Below are 26,596 nucleotides of genomic sequence, written 5' to 3'. Positions count from 1 at the left end.
GTGAGACTCTTGGCTAAATTCACTATCAAAGTGACACACACTGTGACCACTATTCTACACCTGCTAAAAGAAAACTAGGAGGGGGGCCTAGCTAATGAATACTCTAGGATGCTATTTGATTTCTTGGCTGAGGACTGGCCCAAAAATCTCCTTAAGGGGAAGGATGGAAAGTAGCCCAATTAGGGCTTGTCCCTCTTGGTTTCCTTTCTTTAATTTTTTTTGGTTATGGAACATAGTCTAAGTAATACTGGTACAAGCAATATTAGTTTGTTTCCTATTAAGACTTTTATTATGTTACTTCATATGTTGTTTCTAGATTAACAGCAGTAGGAGGAAGTTTTGTGTGGTGGTAATATGCTAGTTGTTTCTAGTTTGTTTGTAAGGGTTGGTCCCCTTGTTTGGCTTCTTTTTAATTCAAAAACCATCCTTGACTTTGGGGAAATGCCTAGTGTACATTTTACTATTATTATATAGATTAGAAACTCCAAAGTCTTCAAAACATTTGAAATACTATAATGTTATTAGATTAAAAATTCTAATTACTACTGGCAATACTATTTATTAGCTTATTAATGGTTATCGAGAATAAAAAATATCTTGGCAACTTCAAATACAATTGTTATAAAGTCTTCTATAAAATCTATAATTTGACAAGAAAATGTCCTTGATTCAGTTCTACCTTTTAGCTAATTTATTTTATGAGATATAAGATATTATTTTTCTATAGATGGGAGAGTCTACTACCAAACCATCAAAATTCATTTATGTAAGTAATCTATATATGTGCATTATTTTTCATTGCTAGGGTGACTGTACATATGCCCTTTTCATTGCTTTGGAAACATATGTATATGTACAATCTGATATTATTTTCTGATTCTGCAATTTTGCCGCTATCCTCCCTACAAATTGCATCATTAACTAAATTTCAAAAGCAATGAAAACACAATGAAATTTTTTGAAATTTTCAGCATTTGATCTTCATGATTTGTATGGTTTGTGATCGAAAATAACAAGACTTTTGAAAAAAAATTGTTGTGTTTTCATGAATTTGAAAAAAGAATCATGTTTGACTTTTTTTTGTCATTGGTGCATTTTTTCTAGAGATTAGCCAGCACATTTAAAATATGCCTTGCCTGTGCTAATAAGGTTTGGAATGTTAGTTGGAATTTTTAATGTTTGAAACATGCAAATGGAAGTCCATTTTAAGTTATTTGATTGAAACTGAGTATTTGGCCAAATCTGTCATGAATTACTTTGATTGTTTTACTTTGTTGTCTTAAAAAAAATTTATCAACCCTCTTTTTGTTAAAAAAAAATCTTAATACTAGAGTTTAATGGGCTAATGATTTGAATATTTTAATAGGAATGATAATATTTGTTGATTTAATATTTGTGGTCATATTGTATCAATAACTATGGTCTATAATTGTTTATATCTAAAAAAATCTTTTGTATGTCACATAAGACACCGATACAACATTATTTAGGGCCCTCTTTTATCATCTTACAAAATAAAACTAAGTACCTCACACTATTTAGGGCCCTTTTTTAACATCTTAAGAAAAAATTGTGTTGATGTGGGATATCTTATTTGATGGCATGAGCTTGAAACTTTAATTATAAGGACTTCAGAGTAATAAAACTTTGAAAGTGATTTTAAAATTTCTTACTAAACTTTTGTAATGTCTAGTGTTAAAAATTAGTATTTAATTTTAATATTGTATGGCTATAGTAGAAGCATATGGTGTAATATACACTATATAACATTGCATAGGGTGTGTATAAGTTGTACTTATTGACAAATCATATGGCTATAGGTAAAAGATAGGTAGGTGGAAGAAACTCAAAGAAATTTCGGAAGAAAGAACTTTATATTCTACAATGAGAGAGTGACATAATTAGACTCTCACTTCACAATAGAATGTATTGTTTATAAGATTAATTAGAGGATGACTTCATCAAAGTTATGAACAAACAATCACATATGAAAAAGGAACATGAAGATAATTTGGAAGTGTTGTACTTGTTTTATTTGTCCAAGACATCTAAAGCATCCATTCCTTAGGTCAATAAAAATGTAAACATGAAAATTTAGAATATGAAACATTAAAAAAATAATGTCATCCTAGAAATTTTCTAAGAAAATAATAATAATAAAAATAATATTTTATGTATAATTCATATTGAATCTTTTGACTTTTAAAAATTTTAAGTTAATAATATATACTAAACCATACAAAAAATTATTTTTGATTTAAAAATAATAAATAATTATAATATAAAAGAGAAACAAAAATAATAAGAAAACATGAATATGACTATAAAGACCTAAGGCTAACCTAAATAATAATATGTCAATTTAAAATGAAATATAAACAAAAAAGATGGTATATTAGGTACAAAGTAGAGGCATGAATAAAGGACAATAAGAAAACAAGTAAGGGATAAAAATGAGAGTGTTGATAATAGCCAGGAAAAAGGGATCAAAGGATAAATGGGTAATAGAGGTAGAGTAATTTGAGGATAATTACTTGGATGAAGATGGTGAATCAATCAATGAACATGCATATACAAGAGTGGAATTAGGTATTGAACAAATACCATTGAAGCACAAGAAACCATCAATAACTACCTTATTGAGAAGGGAAAAATAGTTAAATACTAACAAACTTTTAATGGGTGCCATTACTAAAGGCCAAAGGAAACTCAGGAACTAGAAGTAGTATGTCCTTGAGGAGAAATGAGGGTTTTTATCTAGAATTCTATGGATATAAAATGCCCCTAGTGTACACTCAAAAGGTATCACACCCTAAACCCTTCTAACCAAGTGATTCCATGAGTTCAAAATGCTTGGATGTCAACATAGAGCTCCCTATCCACAGAGTGCAAGAGAGTATATTTCAAGAATAAGAAGGCTCTCAGTTGAGCCTTAGAGATACTCATCTTGCTAGAAAACCATGCAATGGGAGGTTCCAAATATGAGATGTAAGAATGAAAATGTCCACAAGGAGTTCCTCAAGGATGCAATGCAAGTATGAAGATTAAACTACATTAATATGCAAAATGCAGCTATTCTAAGCAATGATGAGAGTGCTACAATCCAACTATTATGCTATGTGAACTAGATTATAGTAAAGGAAACTAAACCATTATGTAACTATGCTAAAATACCATGGATGAGAGAATGTAGACAAGAAATAAAAGTTCTCCAAAAAAAGCTCTCAAGAATTCGAATGGTAAACCTGTAGCATAACAATACTCAAGACTGTGGATCCTTTGACAAGGGGAGAGCTCTCTTTCTTTTTAAGTCATACGAATGGTAAAGATCAAGGTCAAGATGACAAATGATCAATAGTGGAGTTTGAAAAGAGGAGTGATCCATGTGCACACAAAAGTCAACCAATAGAATATAAGTTGACTTCCCATATAAGACAAAAGTCACCAAGCCTTTTCTTTTCATTTGAAAAAATAGAAAAGGGACTTTATGTGTGCACTTTAAGTGGGTTAGAAGAATGGGGGTTTTTATTTAATTAAACGGGTACATATTCTTTTAATCAAATAATGAACTTAGGATAGCATGGTCAAACTACATTTTATAATCGAATTAATTGATTATTAGCAATTTGGTCTTGGTAAATGATTAATTAAATTAGCCAAAATGCTGAGAAGGGGGCTAATAGTCTAGACAACCATTTTTAGGTGATTACATTTTCCCCTCTTTGACTAATGCATGATTGATCCAGAAACACATTACATCAAAGAAAACAAAAGCCAAGTATGTAGAATAGATATAGATATCTGATTCTGAAGAATGAAATGCAGAAAGAGATAGAAAATCCTAAATGTACAACATGATAGCAATAGTACTGAACACTAGGAGAAAGAATTTGTTAGAATTCAAGAAGAATGCTAACACCTAGCAAAGTAGATAGATCAAGAGTAAATGAAAAGATCAAACAAATGCTCCTAAGAAATAGGTAGTTGTAGCAATTGATGATAGAGTATTTCTTACCCCTCGAGATCAAAATTGAAATGAGGTAAGGAGATGCAGAAATGAGTGAGATATTAGAAAATTGAGATATAGTAGTGTTCAAGATGATAGATAGATGATTAGAACCAAAGAGTGACCATTAAGGAATAACAAAATGCCCCAATTTGACTAGAGTTGACTATGTAGGATAAAGCATAAAAATTAGGTCAAATCGAGTAGAAAGGTGATTTTAGACATGAAAAGGTGAATTGAAGTAGATATGAAGCATAGAAGGGATGAAGACATGAAGAAATGAAGATGGCCTAGTGATGATTCAAAGATTAGACCAAAGAAGTTTAGTTAACTACTCAAAAGAAGAGAGAATTTGAAATTTTGATTTTGGTTATCAAGATGAACTCATATGTCAATTTTGATCCCAATAATGGATCCAAGATGTCAAAATTAACCAGGGGTGTGATTTTTGCAGAATTCTAAGGAGTTTGAAAATTAGGTCAAAATAAGGTCAAAAACTATAAAAGGGGTCCAAGTGTTATTTCAAATTCATTTTGTCTTTTGTGAATTTGGAGAACTTAGAGTTCTTTGGAGAGAGAAAAATGGCATTAGTGGCCATTTTGACTGATTGACACCATTTCAAGCATAGTCAGTTGCACAATCGGCTAGACCACTATGGCACACCAGTAAGTTTGCAAAATTTTACCACTTTTTTGAATGTTTTAGAGGTAGAATATGGAATATTGGACAATATTTTAAAATGTATCACACGGGTACTTTAGAAAATATCATGCTATATTTTGTACAAAAAATTGTATCGCATGAGTAGTTCGAGGTATGTCATATGAGACACCCATTTGTCGCATGAGCTAGGGTAAAATATTGCATGACAAAAATGTATCCTACTGGTATACAAAAAAGTATCACATGATAAGTAGTTAGCATTTTATGTCACTTTTATATAGAAACAAATGTTTCACAACCTATTTTTAAGCATTTTTTCATAAAATTTTACATTTTGATCATGTTTTTGATATGTTACTGATGTTTGCAGTCTTGGATTATAGGAAGTGTTTCCTACACTTCTCATCAGAGCCCCCAAATTGGTGGGGTTGTGAGGTATACAGTATCTAACATATGGTGAGAGAGCCACCATATCTACTATAGGTTTGAGATGGGTTATATGGATGCCCCACATATGAGAAAACCATGGGCTGGTAACTACACTTGCTGAGTGGTGGCATGGTGAACATAACACTCTCCATCTGTCAACCAGAGAGGCCTCAATCACATTAGAGGATGTGTATCGCATCCTTCGAGTTCCTTGTTATGGCAATTCGATGAGTTGTATGTTTGATTTTTCTATCATGTTTGCAAGTTGTAATATTGATGTGAGGTATACCAATGCAAAGTTTCGTTATATGCCATAGGTGTACTATGAGCAGACCCCAATAGAGGGGCGAGTAGTGATGTAGCAACTATTTTGTGATGTTACCATTTTCGACTGTCATTTGAGTTGGGAGTGACTCATTGATGAGTACAGAAGTGATTACCCCCTTCCATGTTTATTATGCTCTCTAATTGCTCAGGCCTTATTGACTGACAAGGACCAGAAGGGCTTCCTACTAGGATGGGGCAGACTAGTGGTAGATCTCATTACGCAGCCTCATAGGATGGCATTGGGGCCAGCAATCTTAGCAGATATATATCACAAGCTACATGAGATAGTGTATCATGAGGGTCACTCCTAGGCATGTCAAGCAATATAAGCATAGATCTAGGCATGGGAGCATATTGCTATGATTTGACCATGAGTGTAGCTACTGGAGTGGAGCCAGCCTTACATTTTTGGATATATAGAATTTTTCCCATAGACTCATAGTGGGGATGTTACATATTACCAATGTATTTTTGATGATTTGATAGCTTTTACCTAATGGCCCTATCAAGAGTGCCACAGATGGTTGGATTCCTGGGAGCTAGAGTATATGAGATAAAGTAGACCACTAGTAAGCAGGGACTCAGAGATTGTGGAGATATTTGTGATCAACTGGGTGTGGTGTCAGTGGAGACTATCACCTATGCTCATTTCCACTTAAATGAGTCATGAGGATGGTTGCCTATGTTTTAGCTTTGGTGCAGACTCCTTGGGATTATCACCCAGATGTAGCTAATGTAGGGGTGGATCCAACCTATTTATACAAGATGTAGAGACGTCCTTTTCCATGAGTTATAGAGTCAAATGTGCTACCTGCAGTAAGGGGACATAGAGGAGGCAAGGGCAGAGATGGAGGAAAAGGTGGGAAACAAATGGAGGTTGAGGAGGGTTCCTAATCTGGGAGGAGGTAGATGCAGGCACAAGATACTAGGGAGGTGAAGGAGGAGGAGGAGGAGGAGGAGGTGCCATTGAGGCAACAGTGAGTAGTGTGAATAGAGGCATAAGGAGAGCCTCCTATAGGGGAGATGATGACTATGATACAAGGATCTAGACCTTAGAGGTAGAGCTATAGGAATTTAGGGTCATTATTGTAGTATGGGATCAATATCTCATTGATGAGAAGGCACGAGGAGAGGAGCTTTGTAGGGAGTGAGATGCTACTAGGTGAGAGGCATCGCATCATGGAACACATGTCGCATACTATTTATGCAACCTATAGGGGTATAATGCCACCAAGATAGGGACTTCTTGACTACTTAGAGTGGGTAGGTAGATTAGAGGGTGCAGTATAGCTAATAGATAAGAGACAGGTGCCACTACCAGGGCCACCACTAGCTACAAAGGGTGTGAGTTAGTCATAGGCTAATTGTGATAGTTTGGATTGTACTCCATATATTTTTGAGATGGATATCCAAATTTTGAATCTCACATTTGTATATGTACTATGAAACATTGATGTGTGTGTGTGTGTGTGTGTGTGTGTGTGTGTGTGTGTGTGTGTGTGTGTGTGTGTGTGTGTGTGTGTGTGTGTGTAAGATCTACTAGATTTGATTGATAGATTTGTGTACTTGTCTCATTTTGATGGGTGTTTTAGCATTTTTAGTTTTCATGTGATGTTTATATTTTTATTTCTTGCTCCTGTATGTGTTGCTTTGATGTTTATGTGAAGATACTTATGTATCTCTCATGTATGATGGTTTAGCTCTCATGTGTATGATATAGACTTATGTTTTTGAAACATGTGACACTTGGATAGATTGAATGTGGTTCTTTAGATTAACCCCTTGTGGTGACAAGATAACAAAATAGAGATGAAGCGAAAGATCAAGAAGGTGAAAAGACATGATAAAGAAGAAAGAAAAGAATGATATGAGAGTAGTTAGCCGACATCTCTAAAAAATTTGAAGAGGGGGCTCTCCCCATATGCAAGAATGCAAGACTATGCTAGAGAATGAACCTATAATGCAAGCTAAAATGTAAAAGTGGTTTACCAACAAGAAATTCATAACATTTAGACTCTTATTTCATTATTGAGCATTTATTTAGGGACATCATGAAATCATACAACCATCACTATTATAACAATGAGGATATGAATATGATTGATATTAGATAGCTATTTGGAAATTCAATCTAAGCATTAAAGATATGTAAGTCAAGATGACTACGATTAGATTCTCTAAGTTTGATGTAGCAACATTACACCTATATCAAGGCATAAGCACCAAGATAACCCTCGAGTGTAGTCTTGCAAAAATAGTCAAGGATGATACATTTATAAGTCAAAGTGTCAAATAGGGCAAGCATGAATGCTTTAAAAACTATATATGAACAAAGTATACCCACAAGCAAAAATCAAGAAAACATGCCCGATGCCCCCAGTCTTCTAGTCAATGACATCCTCGAAGGACTATTAGGGAGGGAAAATATAACAAAAAAATCATCATAAATAGTACAAAAAGTAGATAAATTTCATCATAGCTCAGTCATTTAAATGTCTAAGTGTGTGTGTGTGTAAATAACTTGGCCATTTATTCAAGACTTCAATTAGATAGTAAGAAATATCATGACATCGGGGTAAACTATCTAAGTATTAAAAAAAACTTGATCTCAAGTTGGGGATAGTGTTGAGAAACACTAATTTGTGAGTTCCCAAAGAAACCCTAATTTACAAGGAAACCTCAAATAATCTAAGTAGTTGTGCCCTCAAGATGAGGACAAGAAACAATCCCAAGCTAGGAAATGTGTAGCGAAATGGGTGATTGAGATTGATAGACATAGGTGCAAGGGTTGCAAGTAACACTTGTTTCTAGGTTTTCACAATTTGGAAGTTTTTTTTAGGACTTTTTTCAATTTTATTTAATTTTTTGGTGACACATCAAAGTTCCTATTGCTAAGTTATCACTAAGATGATTAGCTTTTCAAGACATTTTCTAATTTTTAGGAATTTTTTCAAGATCATAAATATGTACAAGATAACAAAGCAGTAAGCCTCTAAGCATAGAACTTCTTTTAATATAGGACATTGATAGGCTCTGTCAGTTATTTAGCTTCAAGAGTAGAAAATTGATAAGCACCAAACCCAAATATTGTTGTAATAATGTATGGGCCTAACCAATTAGGTTCAAACTTTCCCTTCTGCTATCTATGCTATTGATTTTTTGGATTCTCTCTAAGCACAAGTCCACCTACTTGAAAATCATGAGGGTCAACTTTCTTGTTATACTAAGTATACATGCACTTTTGATAAGCCCTTATGTGATCAAAAGCATCCTTAAAATGTTCATCAAGAGTCTCTAATTCCTACACTCACGTAGCTCTATGGTCTTCATCAGTTATCAACCCATGTAAGGAGACTTTCAAGGAGTGTATCTTGACTTCTAATGAGAGAATGGCCTCAGAGCCATAGACTAAAGAAAAGTGCATGGCCCCTATAGGAATATGAATGATAGTTATGTAGGCCTAAAGTGTCAAATTGATCTGTTGGTGCCAATCTTTCCCAGATTTATGAATCATTTGGTGTAAGATTTTCAGCAATGTTTTGTTGGAGGCCTCTACTTGGCTATTCCCTTAAGGGTAGTAGATAGAGGACCAGTGTTGTTTAATGTGAAATTTCTTTCATAGTTTTTTGAGGTCTTTATTCCTAAACTAACCTCCATTATCAGTAACAATGGAGGAAGGAATACTATAATGACAAATGATGTGGTTCAATATAAATAGGGCAACATGTTTTCCTATAGCATTAGATAGTGGCACAACTTCAACCCATTTGGTGAAATACTTAGTTGTTGTAATGATGATCTTTTATCCACTAGATCAACCTAGATGAATTTTTCCTACCAATTCAAAGGCCCATTGTTGAAATTGCCAATATGTCACAGAGGGAATCAGCTCACATCTAGGAGCATGAATTAAGTTTCCATGAAGTTGACATTTCTGATAGGACTTGGCATAGCGAACAACATCATCTTACATGGTTGGCCAATAATAACCCACCCTAAGCAATTTTGAAGCAAGTGCAACGGTATTAGAATATGCCCAACAAATGTCATTGTCAACTTCAGTGAATGCCTTTTTAGAATCTTCTAGCTCTAAACATCTAATCAACATTCCATCTAGACTCTTCCTATACACGTCACTAGAGACCAAAGTGTAATGTGAAGCATTGCGAAGGAGTTGGAATTTTTGGTTGCACATGAGGATTTCAAGAATAACCTGGTTGTGCAAGTAAGAGAAGATAGCCACATAGTGGGAGGAATCATGACCTACAATAGTGCAAATCATTTGGTTATCAAAGGAGTCATAGGTGGGATGATGTAGTTCTTCCACCAGGATCTCAAATCATTATTCATGCTCTTGTAGTTGGAGGATTGATGCTAGAGTGGCCATAGCATCGGTATCCTTGTTTTTTGCTCTAGGAATCTGTTGGAATGTCACAAAAGTGAATTAGTTCCTTAGAGAATCTATCAACTTCTTGTAAGGGATCAACTTGTCATCTTTTGTTTGATATTCATTGTTCACTTGGTTTATAACAAGTTGAGAATCTCCATAGATGTGCAATTTAGTGATTCTCCATTCAAGGGCCATTTTGATCCCATTTGTTAATGCCTCATATTCTACAATGTTGTTTGTGCAAGGGAATAAGAGTTTGTAGGATTTTGGGATCGTATATCCATGAGGGGAACCAAACAGGACTCCTACTCCAACTCCATTCTGTGTATGAGAACCATCAAAGAACATTTTCTAAGTTATCTAACTAATGTACATAATTGAGGCATCTGGATGACCATTTTTAGGTGATTACACCTAGCAAGTGATGCTTGATCAAGCATTAGATAGATCAGTATGGGGAAGGCATAATTTTGTTGCAAAAGACTAAATGGGAAAAGGAAGAAGACGAAAAGTGTATGAGAACTTGGAAGAAGTGGGAAGGTTTTTTTTCAAGGCAATAATGCATCAAGTGGTATTAGGATAGTATGGAATCCATTTATTGTATCCCACTCTTTGCATAAAAAGAGCCAATTCTAGGTGGTGGTTAGATGTAGAATTTTGAGTAGCCACATGGAATTTTAAGTGGTTAATGTTTATGGTCCCATATCTAGACTAGCTAAAAGAATCTTGTGAAGGAAAATAAAAGATTGGTTGGGTCAAAACTTTCATCTCCCAATAATTTTTTGGGTTTGATTCCACCATGGGTAACTTTGAAAAGTGAGGAGGCATGCAAATCTCAACTAGGGCCCAACATGATTTCCAAGATTGGGAACATATAATATAAACCTGAGGGAGAGTGTCTAAAAATAGAAGGCTCACTTGGAATAATAGAAGAAAATGCTTTGCCTGTATTGCAAAAAAACTCGAACATATGTCTATCTTGTACAATCTTATTGAGTTGATACATATTGACATGTATTAATTTTACTTATATATTTGGATGTGTATCATCTTGAATTGTATGATCTTTTGTTACACAATTTATCATTTTTACTATATAATTTATAAATAGATTTGGATAAACTTATGCTTTTGGTGAGGGGTTTCCTCTTTGTGGTTTTAGGTCATCAAGGTAAATTGAATGGACTAGTTTAGGAAGAGGTGTTGATTCTACCAGTGTTGGATCCCTAATGAATGGAACCAAATATGCATATGCATTTGGATCCTAATAGTATAGAACCAAGAGGCTTGTTGATGGTGTGAAACCTCTTGCTAACTTTGGCTTTTCCCTTATACATGTGAAAATAAATTGGAACAACTCATGCTGAGGGTAGGTGTTGATCTCAATATAGTGAAACCCCTTGTTTTGTTTTCCTTGTATCATTTTGACTTAAGTATTTGACATGCATCATATATATATATATATAGTGGCATATTGGACTTTGACTTTTTTAGTTATATATGATGGTCTTATCAGTATTGACTTGTCAATTTATATATATTAAAAGTGGAAAATAATTTTTAAATGAATATTTATTACATATGATAATATTAATTTTCTTCTTAGTTGTCAAATTCAATAAAAACTATAGATATTTTGATATATACCTTGGTATTGACTAGGATTTCATGATTCGATCAAAACATATTAAATTAATAAGAAATGGAAGTAAAATAATAATAATAATTGCAAGTAAAAAAAGAAGCAACAATGTGTTGAAAATAGATTGATACAAGTATGATAAATTTGTTTCAATCGTTGTTTTGTCACTAATGCCAAACCTGTTATTTGCTGGTAAGGTAACTACTTATATGATTTAAGTACAATCACCTAGTTGATTGATGAAGAGGATTTGATTAAAATGATGTAAAAACAACACCTAGAGGAAAGGTTGACTTGTGATATGGAAAAGGAGTACAAGAATTAGCTAAGACAGTGATATCACAATGCATTGATAATCTACTTATGGTTGCAAAGGTTGGTTATAGTGAGCAATTTCAGAAGAACACGTTAAACGAAGTTAGTCTACCAAGCTTGACAATTTACATAGTAGGTGTTGGGAAATGTTAGTGCAAGCTGAGCAAAAAATTAGTTGGAGCCAAGAAAAAGGCTATTTTAGTGTGAGCCAAGTAAAATAGTTTATGCCAAGTAAAGTTTGGTTAATGTCAAGCACGAGTGAACTTTAGTTCATGCCGAGTGATTTTTCAATGGATGTCGAGCAACATAGTATGTATCGAGCATCAAAAGCTAGTTAATGCTAAGTGTTAGAATTATTAGAAAGATCATGAATTCGATGGATCTGAGCTATCAAAGTTAATTTCTTCGATTATGTGAACCATGTGGAAGATAAGATTGATGAGCTAGTGGCACAAAATTCATGGTAAACCATTTTTAGGCAAATTTAAAGAGGATTGAAGGAGAAGTTTCTAGAAGGGAAGGAAATGAAATAAGGGGTAGATTCATTGAATCCTACCTAATTTTTCATAACCCTAAATTTGATGATGGAGAATGAACAATAAAATATCTTAATTCTCTATTTATAGAGATGGCTGATCAGAAGAAAAGGTTGTCATGTGTGAGAAGCTGATGAAGACAAGGAGTCTAGGGTATTGCTTCATTCAGTGACCTAATAGAAGAGTTTGCATTGGAAAGAAAAGAAAGAAGGCTTAAGGGTGTGGATTATTGAAGGGTGAACAAGGTATCAGAGCTAAAGTGTGTGAAAGCCAAGAAAAATGGAGGACTAAAACATAGATCTATAATCTACAAATGGAGTTGTAAGTTGTTATCAGATCCAACCTTACTATTACTCTCTAATAATTGTATCAATCTAGGGTAAATCCTTTGGATTAAAGTTGACCTAATAGTCATTTGTAAATACTTTAACTGGGTGACATTCCAAGTGAATGGTCTAAAGTCCTCTAACAAGGCTCACTCCTAATAAGTTGATTGAAATACTTTAATAGGGTCACATTTAACAGTGTGTATGGTAACCTTTAACAGGGTTGGCCTTTCATAGGGTATCACTTCAGAAGTGTGAGAAAGAGTAGCATGTTATTGGTGGTTTTTCCTAAATTGGGTTTCCACATAAATCATTGTGTCAAGTGTGTTATTGAATCTATTATGTTTCATGTTTACATTTCTACAAACTGATTTGATAGTAACCTACAAGTTTTAACTGATTGCATAATCTTATGGATACGTGCATGATGATAAAAGTTTTAAGGGTTCACTAAGCTATGAAAAGTTTTAATAGTACATCTAGACCTTGGATAACTGGTTCACCCCACCCCCCCACCCGCCCACCCCCTCTTAGTTATTCTAAAGAATTTCAACACAATGGAAGCAAAACCAAAAGTCAAACCTCGCATTATCTAGGAAGCAAAAATAAAATTAATTTAGGTAGAAAATAAAATAGCAATAATGGAAGCGATCTTAGGAGAAACTATAAAATCCATATTAGAAGCAACTAAAGATGTCAAAATGGAAATAAATTTGAAAGAGACAAATGGTGTTATAGTGGAAGAAAATCTAAAAGCAACATGTAGGAAGAGAAAATGGAACCAACACAAGAGCCAAAATTGAAAGCAACACAAGGAAAAAAAATTGGAAGAAAACAAGGAAGCAAGCTTGGAAGAAAAACCATAAGAAATAAAGGGCATTATAATGGAAGCAAAACTAAAAGAAAGAAATAAGAAAGTTAGGAAGAAAACCCTACAGTAAAATAACAAGCAATAAATGTCATTATTTTGGAAGAAACATTTGAAGCATAACAGGCAAAAAAGTTGGATGCAAAAAAAGAAGCCAAATTGGAAGCAAAAAATAATATTATACGTGGCACAATAGATGATGTGGGTAAATGTACAAAGATGTCGTACCAAAAAGATGTCACTATTTTTTTTCGAAGCCAATGCATTGCACGATCACCTAATACTGTTATCGTAGTATAGAACGATTCCACTAGGGGTTGGATAGCTCAAGCTAACGGCTTAGGAAATTCAAAATATAATGCAATCTCCCAATAATGTGTTCACACTATAGAATGTGCACACTATGCAGATTTCATTTATATATATATATAATTTTTTTTTTTTTAAAATAAAATTTAAAAAATTTATTTATTTACTTATTCATTTATTTATATGGAAAAATATCTTCTCAATTTGCATGTAAAGTCCAAAAGGTTGTACTAGGCCAATTTCAACACTAGGATCATACATAAAATGTAACATTTAAGTGTAAGTTGCATACCCTTTCTTTCTTATGCTTAAGTTTCATTTTATGTATATACTTCTAGGATGTTTTTGAGTCATTTTAGCTTCATTGGAAATAAGATAGACAATATGGATTTTGAGGGCTTTTAAGAAATTTTGGACTTAGCAAAATTTTAGGAATCAACTCGTTATTGTGAAAATGATTGCTAGTGGACTACTAATTGTAATCTTAAGCTCTTTACTTGTGCAATATCATTTAAGGATGATTAATCATTGTATTGATTATATTCTATTATTAGTTTGGTAGTTGACATATATGTTTAACCATGTTAATGGGGAGAGAGAGAGAGAGATATTGGTGGGGCATTTCGGGAGACACAATACATTAATCGTTGTAGGAAACTAATGTTTTTTAATTTGTCTTAATATATTCTAATTCTTCCTAAGGGGTTTTATGGGGTCCTAAGTAATCATAAGAGCCTTAGGACCCATTATGACCCCTTGGAATCTGTTCACACCCATTAACACACATTGAGACCCTTTATAACACATTAACCATCATATGATACACTTTAGGGTTCCATTGTGTGGTAATCAATCCTAATTTTTCAAAAGTTGATTTAGTGGGTGCTAAGTGATTCTAAGCACCCTTAGTAATCATTAAAACCTCATATGACCCATTATGACCCCTTATTACATGTTAGGACCCCTTGGAGCATATTAAATAATGTAGAACACACTTTTGGCATCTCATATTTCCTAATACATCCTAATGTTTCCTAAGGGGTCATTAATGGTACATTAGGGACCCATTAAGGGGTAAGTGCACTAAGATGGTGTGAAAAAGGTGGGGTATAAATGCACACCTTTTTCTAAAATAAGGTAAACATGATCTTGGAAGAGCCATTTGAGGATCATGCATTAAAAATGAGAAAATGTGTAAAAATGAAAAAATTGTATAACTCTAAATCTAGTTTCTAAATGACTAAGGTTTTAAAAAATGGATAAAACTAGAGGGTCAAACCCCACGCACACCAAAAAATATTCCTATTTTTTTATTGAGAAACATAACATAGTCATTTTTTTGTGCTTCACAAAACATATAGTTATATTTAGTATTTTGAAAAACCCTTTGGTAGTATGACAGGTAAAAGAAAGATATATAAGTTAAGTATTTCTTCATAAATTTCTTATGAGTAGTTTTTTTTCTATGATTTTTCAAAGTGACCCCATCCTAAAATTTTGGTACCTCTTCAACATAACTTGCATCAAAATAATCTAAAATCAACATTTTTTTGAAGTGTACAAAATCAATTTTAGAATAATAATATATAATTTATATTTCATTTGGTTTTAAGTAGATCAAAAGTTATTACAAATGTGTTAGACACATGTTTGAGAGGATTGTCAAGACATTGATGTAGAAAAATTAGCTTCACAATGCTAATGTTATCCAAAAATATAAAAACATTATATATTTAGAAACGTAACAAAGAGTGTGAGATTATAGTGGTAATTTTAGAGATACCCACTTCATCATTTGCAAACATGGTCAATTCAAAGATGAGAATTGATCTTAGTAGATGAAAAAATGTATAAAGCAACAAAAATGGAGGGAAACATCAACCCGACCCTTTGGGTAGTTGAATAGGCCTATTACCAAGCTTAAATGTAATCACAATTTTATGTTTAACAAAAATGATTTCTCTACAACTTACCTTGCACTACAACTTCACCCTCTCTCTTGCTCATGATTAGTGTTTCTAGAGAGGGCCCCCCTCCCTCCCATCCTTTGCATTTATTACAAGATTTATTGGTCTTGTTTCTTTTCCCAATACTGCATTCTATAGATCATGACCCCCTGTTGGGCTCTAGTTTCCAAGGTTCCCCTCATGGGCCCTATGTACAACTAGATGATTTGGATTTTATGGGGAGACAAACTTATTTTGATCCCAAGGGAGTTGATCATAACATGACTATGATTCCCAAGCTGGGATGGAAAAGTGTGTTGTAGGGATAGAAAGTTGAGAAATTGATGGATGCAATGCTCAAGTTTACCTAGGGTAAAGAGGGTTTGGAGATAAGTCTACTAGGCTCAATAGTTGATACTATCTCTCTGGGGTTCACCCAAGCCTTGGTTGGCCATTTTGAATTATTTTGGCCATCCATTAAGATACTCGTGAAATGATGCTCAACAAGATGGAAGCTTAAAGGCTCGGTTAATGTGTTAGCTATGTCAAGGAGCCTATTTTTATTTAACTTTTTCTGAGAGGAGGATAAAATTCTTTCTCTAGTAGGAACTTGACTCTATGGTAGACACCTGCTAATGCTAGCCAAATGGAGGCCCAAGTTTATTCCAGCTATAAATCTTCTCTATATGACCCCAACTTGGATTCACTTACATGGGCTCTATTGGAGTTATTTTTGGTAAGGAACATACTAGATAGATTTAAACCTAATAACATGATGCAAGAGGTAGAGACCAGCCTAAGGATTAGCTAAATCCCATACTCAACAAGGTTAAATATTAGCTTTGGGCCAATATTAATAGAATCACTAAGATTCTCTTCACTTTTGGCTCTATAGGGCCAAGGTGGTTACACCTTAGGGATATGTGTTGGGTAAAATTGAGGTTCAATTGGATAGCCTTTACAGAGATATAGTTGAATCAAAATTACCCTAAGAATGTTAATCCGAGATTCGTAAATTTGTGAGAGATATAATAGTTGTTTGCTCAAGGGGTGAAGATAATAAATCAAGATGTTTATGAATGTAATTAATACTTGCTAATAAATTGAACTATTCAAATTACCACACATCTAAGACTACATTTACAATTGATTCTAAGCTAGAATTCACACTTAAACTATTGAACACAATATCTTTATAAATGCTATGAATATCATTAACACACCTTTAAAAAATTTACCACAAGTATGATTAACACTCTTTTAATTAATCAAAATGTCTTTACAAATGCTATCACAGAGTTTTATCCGATTAAAAGGTTGGTCTCATTTTACTTGGGATGTGACAGCAAGTTTAGTGGCAGCAGGAAGTTACTTGCAATAAAAAAGTTTTAATACTAAGGGCAATAGGAAGTATGATAAGAGTAACAAAGAGTATGATTAGTGCAACAAGAAATATAATGAACAGGGCAGGAAGTGATTTAGTGAGTGAATGGAGATTTAATCAATGGTAAAGCAATAATAAACAAAATGGATATGAATGCTTTAGCCAACTATTTTATCGAACAATAAAATCTTTGATTAACAATAACAAGCATCAATGAACTCTGATAATTGAGAAATACATAAATACACACATTCAATTTAATCTACAGAAAGATACATAAAGAATCAATCACTGCAAAATACTCATAAAATAAACTAAAGTGATCTCACCAAGCATCCCAAGAGGGGGCCCTCCTCTAGTTCATAGGGTGAGAGATGTCTAGAAATCAGCTACTACAGAGACTTCACATTCTCAATATCACAAATTTCCAAAGATAATATAAAGAGAGTATTTTTCATATATCATACATAGTATATCTTTGTGATTTACATTCACTCATGTAGACTTAATAAGTTTTAACTGAATCAAAAAAGCTAGAATGATAAATGGTCTATTCCCAAATATGGATGATAATTTGTTTCGGCCACTGGCCATATAATTGTTTACAAAATGATCTTGGCCCAAAATAACATACGGCCAGAACTATTCTCCTTTGAACTATTTACTAAAAATAACATAACAAAATTGTAACTTTCAAAAAAAAATCCTCCATTCAAATAGTTGGCTTCACTCTTACACATCCTTGGTTTCCTTAACTCATGTAGTAGCATCAGTCATAACGTATCATTTTCATAAAATTAACAACTTTTTAGGAACTATTCTTCCCTCTTTAAAGAAGTACTTAAATATTCTAATTTCCTATCAATAGTTTAGCAAAAAGGGAATTTTATGCCAAAGAAGTGGGAAATGTACGAGGCAAAAGATTAACAAAAATAGGGCACTATTAGGACTCATCATCTCCCCCCAACTAAGGGATTTACATGTCCTCATGCAAACAAAGTATACAAACTAGATGGAACATTGTTGTCAGGGTGCTCCATGGACTCTTTTGGGACAAGAGCTAGACTGTTAACATTATCCTATGGTATGACCTTGGATCTAAATTGTTGAAGATTCTACTAAAGTTGTATAAAGGTATGCAAAAATTCATTGACAGTAACCATGGGAATTCCTGGTATTGTCATTTGGAGTGAATAGGGTTGAGAAGAGGACCAAAAGTACCTAAAAGGTCCTATGAAGGCATTGCAAAAATAGTCAAAGATTGTTATGTCATGGCCTTATCAGGTTCCAGAAAATAAGAGCTCTCTATGGTTCCTGTAGCATCTCCCATAAGAGTTTCTTTCTGAGGTGTTTCGATAGTATCTTCTGGATTTTTCTTTAAATGATCTTCATCCTATCCATGGGTCTTCTAGGGAGTATTTTGCAATCTATTATCTTCCCGTAAAACATTGGATTCAAATTCATCTCCTACTTTCAATGTTGGTTGACCCCTGTCTTCTTGATTAGGGTTATTCTTTGGAGATTCCACAACTTTATCAGGGCTTGTTTCTTCCATGGATGGAAATTTAGGTTCCTCATGAGGATTTAAAGTTTGGCCTTCTAGGGTTTCTCCTTCCTCATTCACTCCTGATTTTTTTTAATTCATCTAGAGGATCCTTCATGAAAATTGTCTTCTTTATTGGTAGAGTTTAGTACTTTCTATGAATGGTGCCTTCCTCTATTTTTTTTTATGTATGGCTTGATGGCGAGATTCTCTGCCCACTTTTCCCTTCTATTTCTTATTAGAACTACTAGTCAAAATTTCAACTTCGGCATCTATAGTGGCTTGAGCAGCATTGGCTAGGTTTTCTAAATGGCCAGCAGATTATGGTGAATTACAGTGTACTGAAGAGGGGATAGGTTTTTTCTTATTAGAGGAAGTGTGTAGGCCCTTTTTGGGTGTTTGCAAGGGTTTAGCAACAAGGGTTATCTCTAGGTCATGGCCTAGAGAGGGTTGTTCTTCAATCATAGTTTTAGTTTCTTTTTACTGATGTTGAAGGGTATTATATGTAGGGTGAACAAATGCATCCCATGCTATGGGGGTTTCCTAGAGTTGAAGGCCATGTATGAACAGTAACTTAATAAGACCATGATGTGCTAATGAATTCTCATGACCTTCCCTAAACTGAGTGCAAGCTCTCTTCAAGGAATGATACAGATAATAGGGAAGATTAACAAGTTTCCCTAACCTCAAATGAAGCATGAGTCGTAAATGATGTGCATGCATGAAAAAAATTGAAGCGGCCCTCACAGGCAATATACTGACCTATAAATTGGGTTATCGAATCCCATGGTGAAGGAAGGGTGTTGCGTCGAGCTCCTTGTCCCTTAACAACCTCCACAGACTCATTGCACTATAGAAAATTGGTTTTTTCGATCTTTAATTATATAAACCATGTACTAGTAGTGGGAAAATATAGTTCACTAATTTAGCGAAGATCTGTTATAGCGGCCACCGTCTACACTGTCACAAGAAAGGTGATGCCCCGTATTGTCACAGAATCTTGAACAAAGGCATGGGAAAATTCTTCAACAATGGAAAGGTCATAACCTTGTAGCTAACGGAATAATCGATGCCATCCCACATGATGAAAAATCTTGTAGGCTTCATTGTCTGCCAATAACTTGTCCATGGAGTCTGGTTCAAACCGCTTATGTTTTCCACCCATGACAACACCAAAATTTTGAATCCGAAAGGTAGAAAGAGAGGAGTGGAGGGCTGATCAAAATATGTCATTTTAATGGGAAATGTAGAGGTAAAATAAGGTTAATAAGGCTCCAACTTGTGTGAAGAAATCATAAGGAGAAAGTGGTAGGAACGGAAATAATTAATGGGGAATGTAGAGGTACGACACCCCCCCAACTTTGGCAAGAAAATGTCTCATTTTTGCTAAAACTAGAGATAAAAAATAGAAAAAAAAGTACAACTAAAAGGAGGGTAAGAAGACTCCCTGAAAAGTAGAAGAAGGACTGATTGTCGATGACAGAGTGATGATTGAGCAATATCCATTCCGCACAAGCCAAAAATGGAGTAATTATGCCCAAAAATCCAAGGAACACCTTCAAAAAATGAAGGTAGCACATGAAAAGGAATGAAACCTACAACAGAAAGATTTGAAAAGGATGATCATCAATAGAGAAGATCAAAAATAGAGACACATGTCAAGGAGAGTTATTGAGTTTGTTTAAAAAAGCCAGAGTGACAAGAGAGTTACTAAATGCCAAGAGAAGGGGGTGACAGGAACAAGAAAACCTCCTATCATAGAGATTGATTGTGATTTTCTCTTCTTCTTTTTCTTTTTCTTTTTTTTTTAAATTTACAACACTAGACTGCCAAAAAATTGGTTTTCAATTAAGTGCCACCTAGAAGCGCTAGTGAACTAGTTTTTATGTCCAAGAAGTCAAACAACTACAAGTCACTGGATTATCAAGTTTTCAACAAGTAGTTGGCCAACAATGCCAGAAACCTAGTTTTCATTGTTGAATCTTTTCTTCTTCTTCTTTATATATATATATATATATATATATATATATATATATATACTATCAATGATAAAGGAGACTGAAGGGAACCATGGTGAGTTCCTTGGCAATCTCTAGAAAGAAAGTTTCCTTTGAGAGAGGCTTCTTATATAACTTCAATCAATGACCATTAACAAGAAGCTTGCGACATTCAGAATCCACAGTGCAGAGTTGGACGACACCATTTTGATATACATCTTCAATTTCATAAGGTCCAAGCCATCTTGTATGAAATTTACCTTTAAAATCCTAGAAGTGAGAGTCATAGAGAAGTGCCCAATCGCCAGGCTAGAAATAATGCTGATGAATGTGTTTGTCATGCCACAGTGATCGCTGATTTTGAACAAGTTTAGTATGAAGAAGTGCTTCTTGATGTAACTCATCAAGGGAGTGGATTTATGTTAGTCCTTCCTTTTAAGCATCAGAGAGACTCAATTCAAGTTCCAGTGCAGTTCAAAGAGTCATAATCTCAAACTCAATGGGAAGTACAACCTTCTTACCATAAGCCAATTCATAAGGGGTCAGACTAGTGGTGGTCTTCCATGTAGTATGATAGGCCCACAGAGCTTCAAGAAGTCATGTGGCCCAATCACTCTTATGAAGTGCAACAGTTTTAGTAAGAATATTCTCCAGTTCTCGATTAGTTACCTCAACTTGTCCATTCGCTTGAGGATGATAACGTAATGATTTTCTATGGTGAATCTCATATTCCTTAATTAGTGTAGTAATGAGGTCTAAAGTGAATTGAGGTCCTTGATTAGTAGTGATCTCACGTGGAACACCAAAGTGAGTGAAGATCTAAGAATATAAGAATTCAGCAACTTTGGTATCTCGAGCATGTTTAAGTGCAACTACCTCAACCCACTTTGTAAAATAATTTGTACAAACAAGAATATATTCCTTGTTTTGAGAAGGTGGGTTGATAGGTCCAAAAAAATCAAGACCCCATTTTTCAAAAGGCTCAATAGAAAGCTGAGGGTGAAGTGGCATCTCATCTATTCATTTAGAACAACCCATGTGCTAGCACTAGTCACAATGTTGGACATAATGTTTGCAATCTTTATGGAGAGAAGGCCAATAATAAACTGTAGTCAGAATCTTTTGAGTAGTTTGTTGAGAGGCAAAGTGTCCTCCACAAGGTTTAGTATGACAAGCATGGACAATGTCAAAGATTTCTTCCTCAGGAATGCAGCGACGCATGATGTTATCAATGCTGGTATGAAATAGAAGACCATTGATCCAAGTATACTATCCACTAAGGCCCATCAACTTATGATGCTCAGGAGGAGAGAAGTGTGGCAGAAATTTGCATGTAACCAAATAGTTGGCAATGTCAGCATACCATAGAATTTTGGCAAAGATTGCAAAGAGGTGTTCATCAAAGAACGAGTCATTAACAAGAATAACTTCACTATTAGACTATGGTAACCGAGACAAGAAATATGCAATCACATTTTCTCCACTAGGCTTATCAAGTATAGTGACATCAAATTCTTGTAATAAAAGCACCATCTAATAACCCTACCAGTTACTACAGGTTTATTCATCAAAAATCAAATGAATGATCAGTATGAACAAACACCTTATAACTAGTAATGTAGTGCCAAAATTTATTAATAGCATAAGCAATAGCTAAAAATTATTTTTTAGTTATTGTGTAGTTTACCTCAGCACTAATGAAGTTCTTGTTAACGTAGTAGATTGAATAGAAGAGATTGTCTTCCTTTTTTCCAAGTACTGCTCCCATTGAGAAGTCAGAAGCATCAGTGTGAATATGAAATGGTAATTCCCAATTAGGACCTCTAAGAACAGTAGTACTTACCAACCTGTTCTTAATGGTTTCAAAGGCCTCTTGACATTCGTGGGTCCACGTGAAAACAATATCTTTAGCTAACAAGGCAAACAAAGGAGAAGCAATTTTACTAAAGTTTTGAATAAATCTCCTATAGTATCCAGCACGACCAAGGAAACTCTGAACATCTTTTTATGTTGAATGTGTGGGAAGGTCTTGAATTATTTGAATCTTTTTGGGATTAACCTCTATACCTTTTGATGAGATTAAATGACCTAAAACAATTCCTTCTATCATCAACATGTGACATTTTTCATGACTTAAAGACAAATTAGTGTCAATACATCACTTAAGAACTTTCTCTAAGTTATCTTTAGCTTCTTCAAAGGTATTTCCATGAATAGTAAAGTCATCCATATGGACTTCTACACAATCATTAACTAGATCAGCAAAGATGCTTAATATTGCACATTGGAATGTCCTAGGAGCATTACATAACCCAAAAGGAAGAACATTGTATGCAAAGGCTCCCCATGGACAAGTAAAGGTAGTTTTGTCCTTATCTTCTGAGACAATGCGGATCTGATTGTACCCATTGAATCCATCCAAGAAGGAGAAGAATCACTTCCCTGCAAGAGTATCCAAGACTTGATCAATAAAGGGTAATGGAAAATGATCCTTCTTAGTAGCCTTATTTAAAGCTTGATAATCAACACAAATATGCCACTTACCATTTTTCTTTGGAATGAAAACCAAAGGAGATACCCACCTACTATCCAAAATTGGATAAATAAATCCAACATTCAAAAGTTTTTGGAGTTCCTCTTTGACAATATCACACAAGGCAGGATTGAGTTAGCACTATGATTGTCGAACTGGGTGACTTCCCTCTTCAATACAAATGTGATGGTACAAGTGTTAGGATGAATACTGCACATGTCTTGATATTCCCATGCAAAAGCATCTTTATGTTCTTTAAGCATACTTATGAGATCTTTAACTTGAGCTAGTGTTAACTATGCATTAATATTAAGGGTACACTCGAGTAGGATTTCCATAGGTTCTAATGATGTAGGTCTTGATGATGTTTCCAATTTTTCTAAAGATAATAATGGGCTATACAAACACTAATGTGGTAGGAGCTGATGTAACATAAGAAAATGTTGAATAGATCAAGGATTGCCAACTAAAGGAAAATTTCCAAAAGGATAGTCAACAATCGCATGAGAGGGGAAAACCATAGTTTCTAGGATATCATTAGACTCATACCTATTCTGAAGAAAGTTCACTAAGATGACCTCATTAGTTGGATCTTCATAATACTATACTTGCTCAATGGTAAGGACTAGAACATAATCATTTGAATCACTACCGACCCAAGTTGGGTCCTCAGTGTCTAACAATGGTTGAGAAATAGGATATTGGGTCAACTCTTTTGTTTACTTACCATTAGAAATAATCATATTACCTAACCGACAATTAATGTGGGCATTGGCTGTTGCTAACCAAGGTCTTCCAAGAATAAGAGGATATCCCCCCAACTTAGCTTTGGGCTTTAAGATCATAAAATTGGTTGGATACTTCCAACTATCAATGGAAAGAATGACATCTTCTATAACCCCTTCTGGTCTAACTAAGGATCAATTAGCCATTTGAAGCACTGTAGTAGTAGGTCTAAGTCCCTCTAAGGTTAATTTTATTTTTGTTTCATTTCTCATTACATTTATAGCAGCACCTAAATCCACAAGTGTATTAGGAATAACAATTGTACCGATACTTACATAGATGACAGGGCTACTAGGATCTGCATATTTTGGGATGTTGATATTTCCCAACATTATTTCAGCAAGTTGTCCAATAACTTGAACATTTTTTGGATCCTTCTTTTTATGCCGTATGGTACATAGTTCCTGTATCATCTTACTGTATATTGGCACATTCTTAAGAGCCTGCAAAAGAGGAATTTTGATGTTAACATTGTGTAATTCATTTAAAATATCAAACTCACAATGTGTTGGCACTTTAGGCTTTGGCTTATGAATGAATCGATCAGGAAAGGGTGGTTCTTTTTCTAGCTCTTCTTTAGGTTCATCTAGGATCTTTACGATAGTAGGTCCTTTAAGAGCTTTCCCAGATTTGAGGTGTATACCATCCAACTCAACCGAGTTAATAGGATAAGTGGGAAGATTAGTGACTTCACTATGATAAATTGGTTGAGGAGATTTATTATTGGGATTTGGATTTGGTTGAGTTTTCATGGATGTGGGTTTAGGGAGTTGTGGTGGATTTGAAGGTGGATTCAAAGAAGATGAAGGTATGGGAGGAAGAAATTGTTGAGGTTGTTGATAGGGGCTTATTGTTGGTGGTGGAGGAAAAGACTATTGTGGAGGAGAAGGTTGTGTATAACGTTGTGAAGGTAGGTATGATGATTGTGGTGGTGGATACAAAGATTGTGGCCTCCATGTTTGATGCCACGGTTGTGTACTAGGTTGAAAGCTTTGGGGCCATTGCTGATAAGGTTGAGGTTGTTGATAACCTTCATACCATGGACCTTGGTTAGAGAATTGCTAAGGAGGTCCAAGAATATATTCACTGGAGAACCCTCTAGGTAAGAACTGACAGTGAGGAGCCATATAGTAAACCGGCTCTTCAGTATATTCCATAGGAATCATCCCTTTAGGAAGAGGTCATAGCATTGAAGTCTTACTAGCTTCCTTAGGTGATGCTACATGAGTTCGATTATAAGGACAATCTTCTAGTCCATGCTTCTTATGATAAGTTGGACAATATATTGTGAAGGCCTTTTCAGCTTCCTCATGTTTCCTATGAGAATACAACATGTAAATTTTTTTGCCCATATGGTTTAATAAGTCAGTTTTAAGATCTTCAAATAAATTACCAATTTCACATTTAGAAATCCCTGATGTATTACCCATAGTACAAAACTTACTTGAATTCTCGTGAATGGATCGATGAGACCACAAATAATTCCTCCATATATCACAAATATCTTCAAAGGACATTTTAGAAATATCACTGTTTCCAATTAAATTTAAGGCATCCATGGTTTCATTGTGAATCCCTCTTAAGAAAAGCATCTTGATGGTTTCTAAAGTTAAATCAAGATGTCATGAGCATTGTAAACTAAAGGCAAAATGTTCCAAAAAATCTTCAACTGACTCTTCTTCTCATTGAGTCATGCAAAATATTTCATCCCATACTTCTTTGGTCTTACAGTACTCTTGATATTTGGATAGAAAAAGCATCTTTCATTTGGTTCCATGTTCTAATGTCCCTAAGACTCATAAACCATCGTAATGTAGCATCCTTCAAAGTAGTTGGAAATAGCTTTATTTTTTGTGCATCACTTTGATAATCATAGCTATTACAAAGGACATCAAATTCAAATAGGAACATATTAGGATCCTCAAAGGTTGACCCTCTAAATATGGGAAGTGTTGAGTGAGGGATGTTTTTCATAGGAGCATAATCGATAAGAGGTTGAATAGGAAATTCAAAGGTTGTATTATGTTAAACAATTTCATTCCTATTGTTTCTAGCATCATTTCCCCCTACATTGTTGCTTTCAACATTGTCAGCCATGACTTCTTCCAAAACTTTGGTTGCCCATGGTGTAACATATTTTTTAAAGGGTTGTTTCTGAGGCTCTAGAGGCTTACTACACCTAATTTTGAATGACTTTGTAAACTATTCAGCAATTTTAGAGGGTGTAGTAGGAGAGGTGAATTGAGAGGATGGCTGGATTTTAACTTCACTACTTGGTTTTATTTCTATAGTTGATGGATTTTTCTCTTTTTGTGGTTTTTGAATTTTTGAACTACCTACAGATTCCTTCTTTAAAAACCTACCTTGATTATCTCTAGGCCTATTCATGCACCTAAATGATTTACTACAATGGAAACCAAAGGTACTATCCTAAGCAAGGTCAAAAATTGCTCAAGATTTCTCAAAGGCTTAGTGTTCCTATCTTGATTTATTATAGTTTCACGCCTTTAATATCTCTCCCTAGCAACGGCACCAAAAATGTTGGGTAAAACTGAGGTTCAATTGGATGGCCTTTATATGGATATAGTTGAATCAA

This window comes from Cupressus sempervirens, chromosome 10 (assembly GCF_028749045.1).
Source record: "Cupressus sempervirens isolate cs-2001-9-10 chromosome 10, ASM2874904v1, whole genome shotgun sequence".
Taxonomy (NCBI): domain Eukaryota; kingdom Viridiplantae; phylum Streptophyta; class Pinopsida; order Cupressales; family Cupressaceae; genus Cupressus; species Cupressus sempervirens.
Note: the sequence above shows the minus strand (reverse complement) of the source record.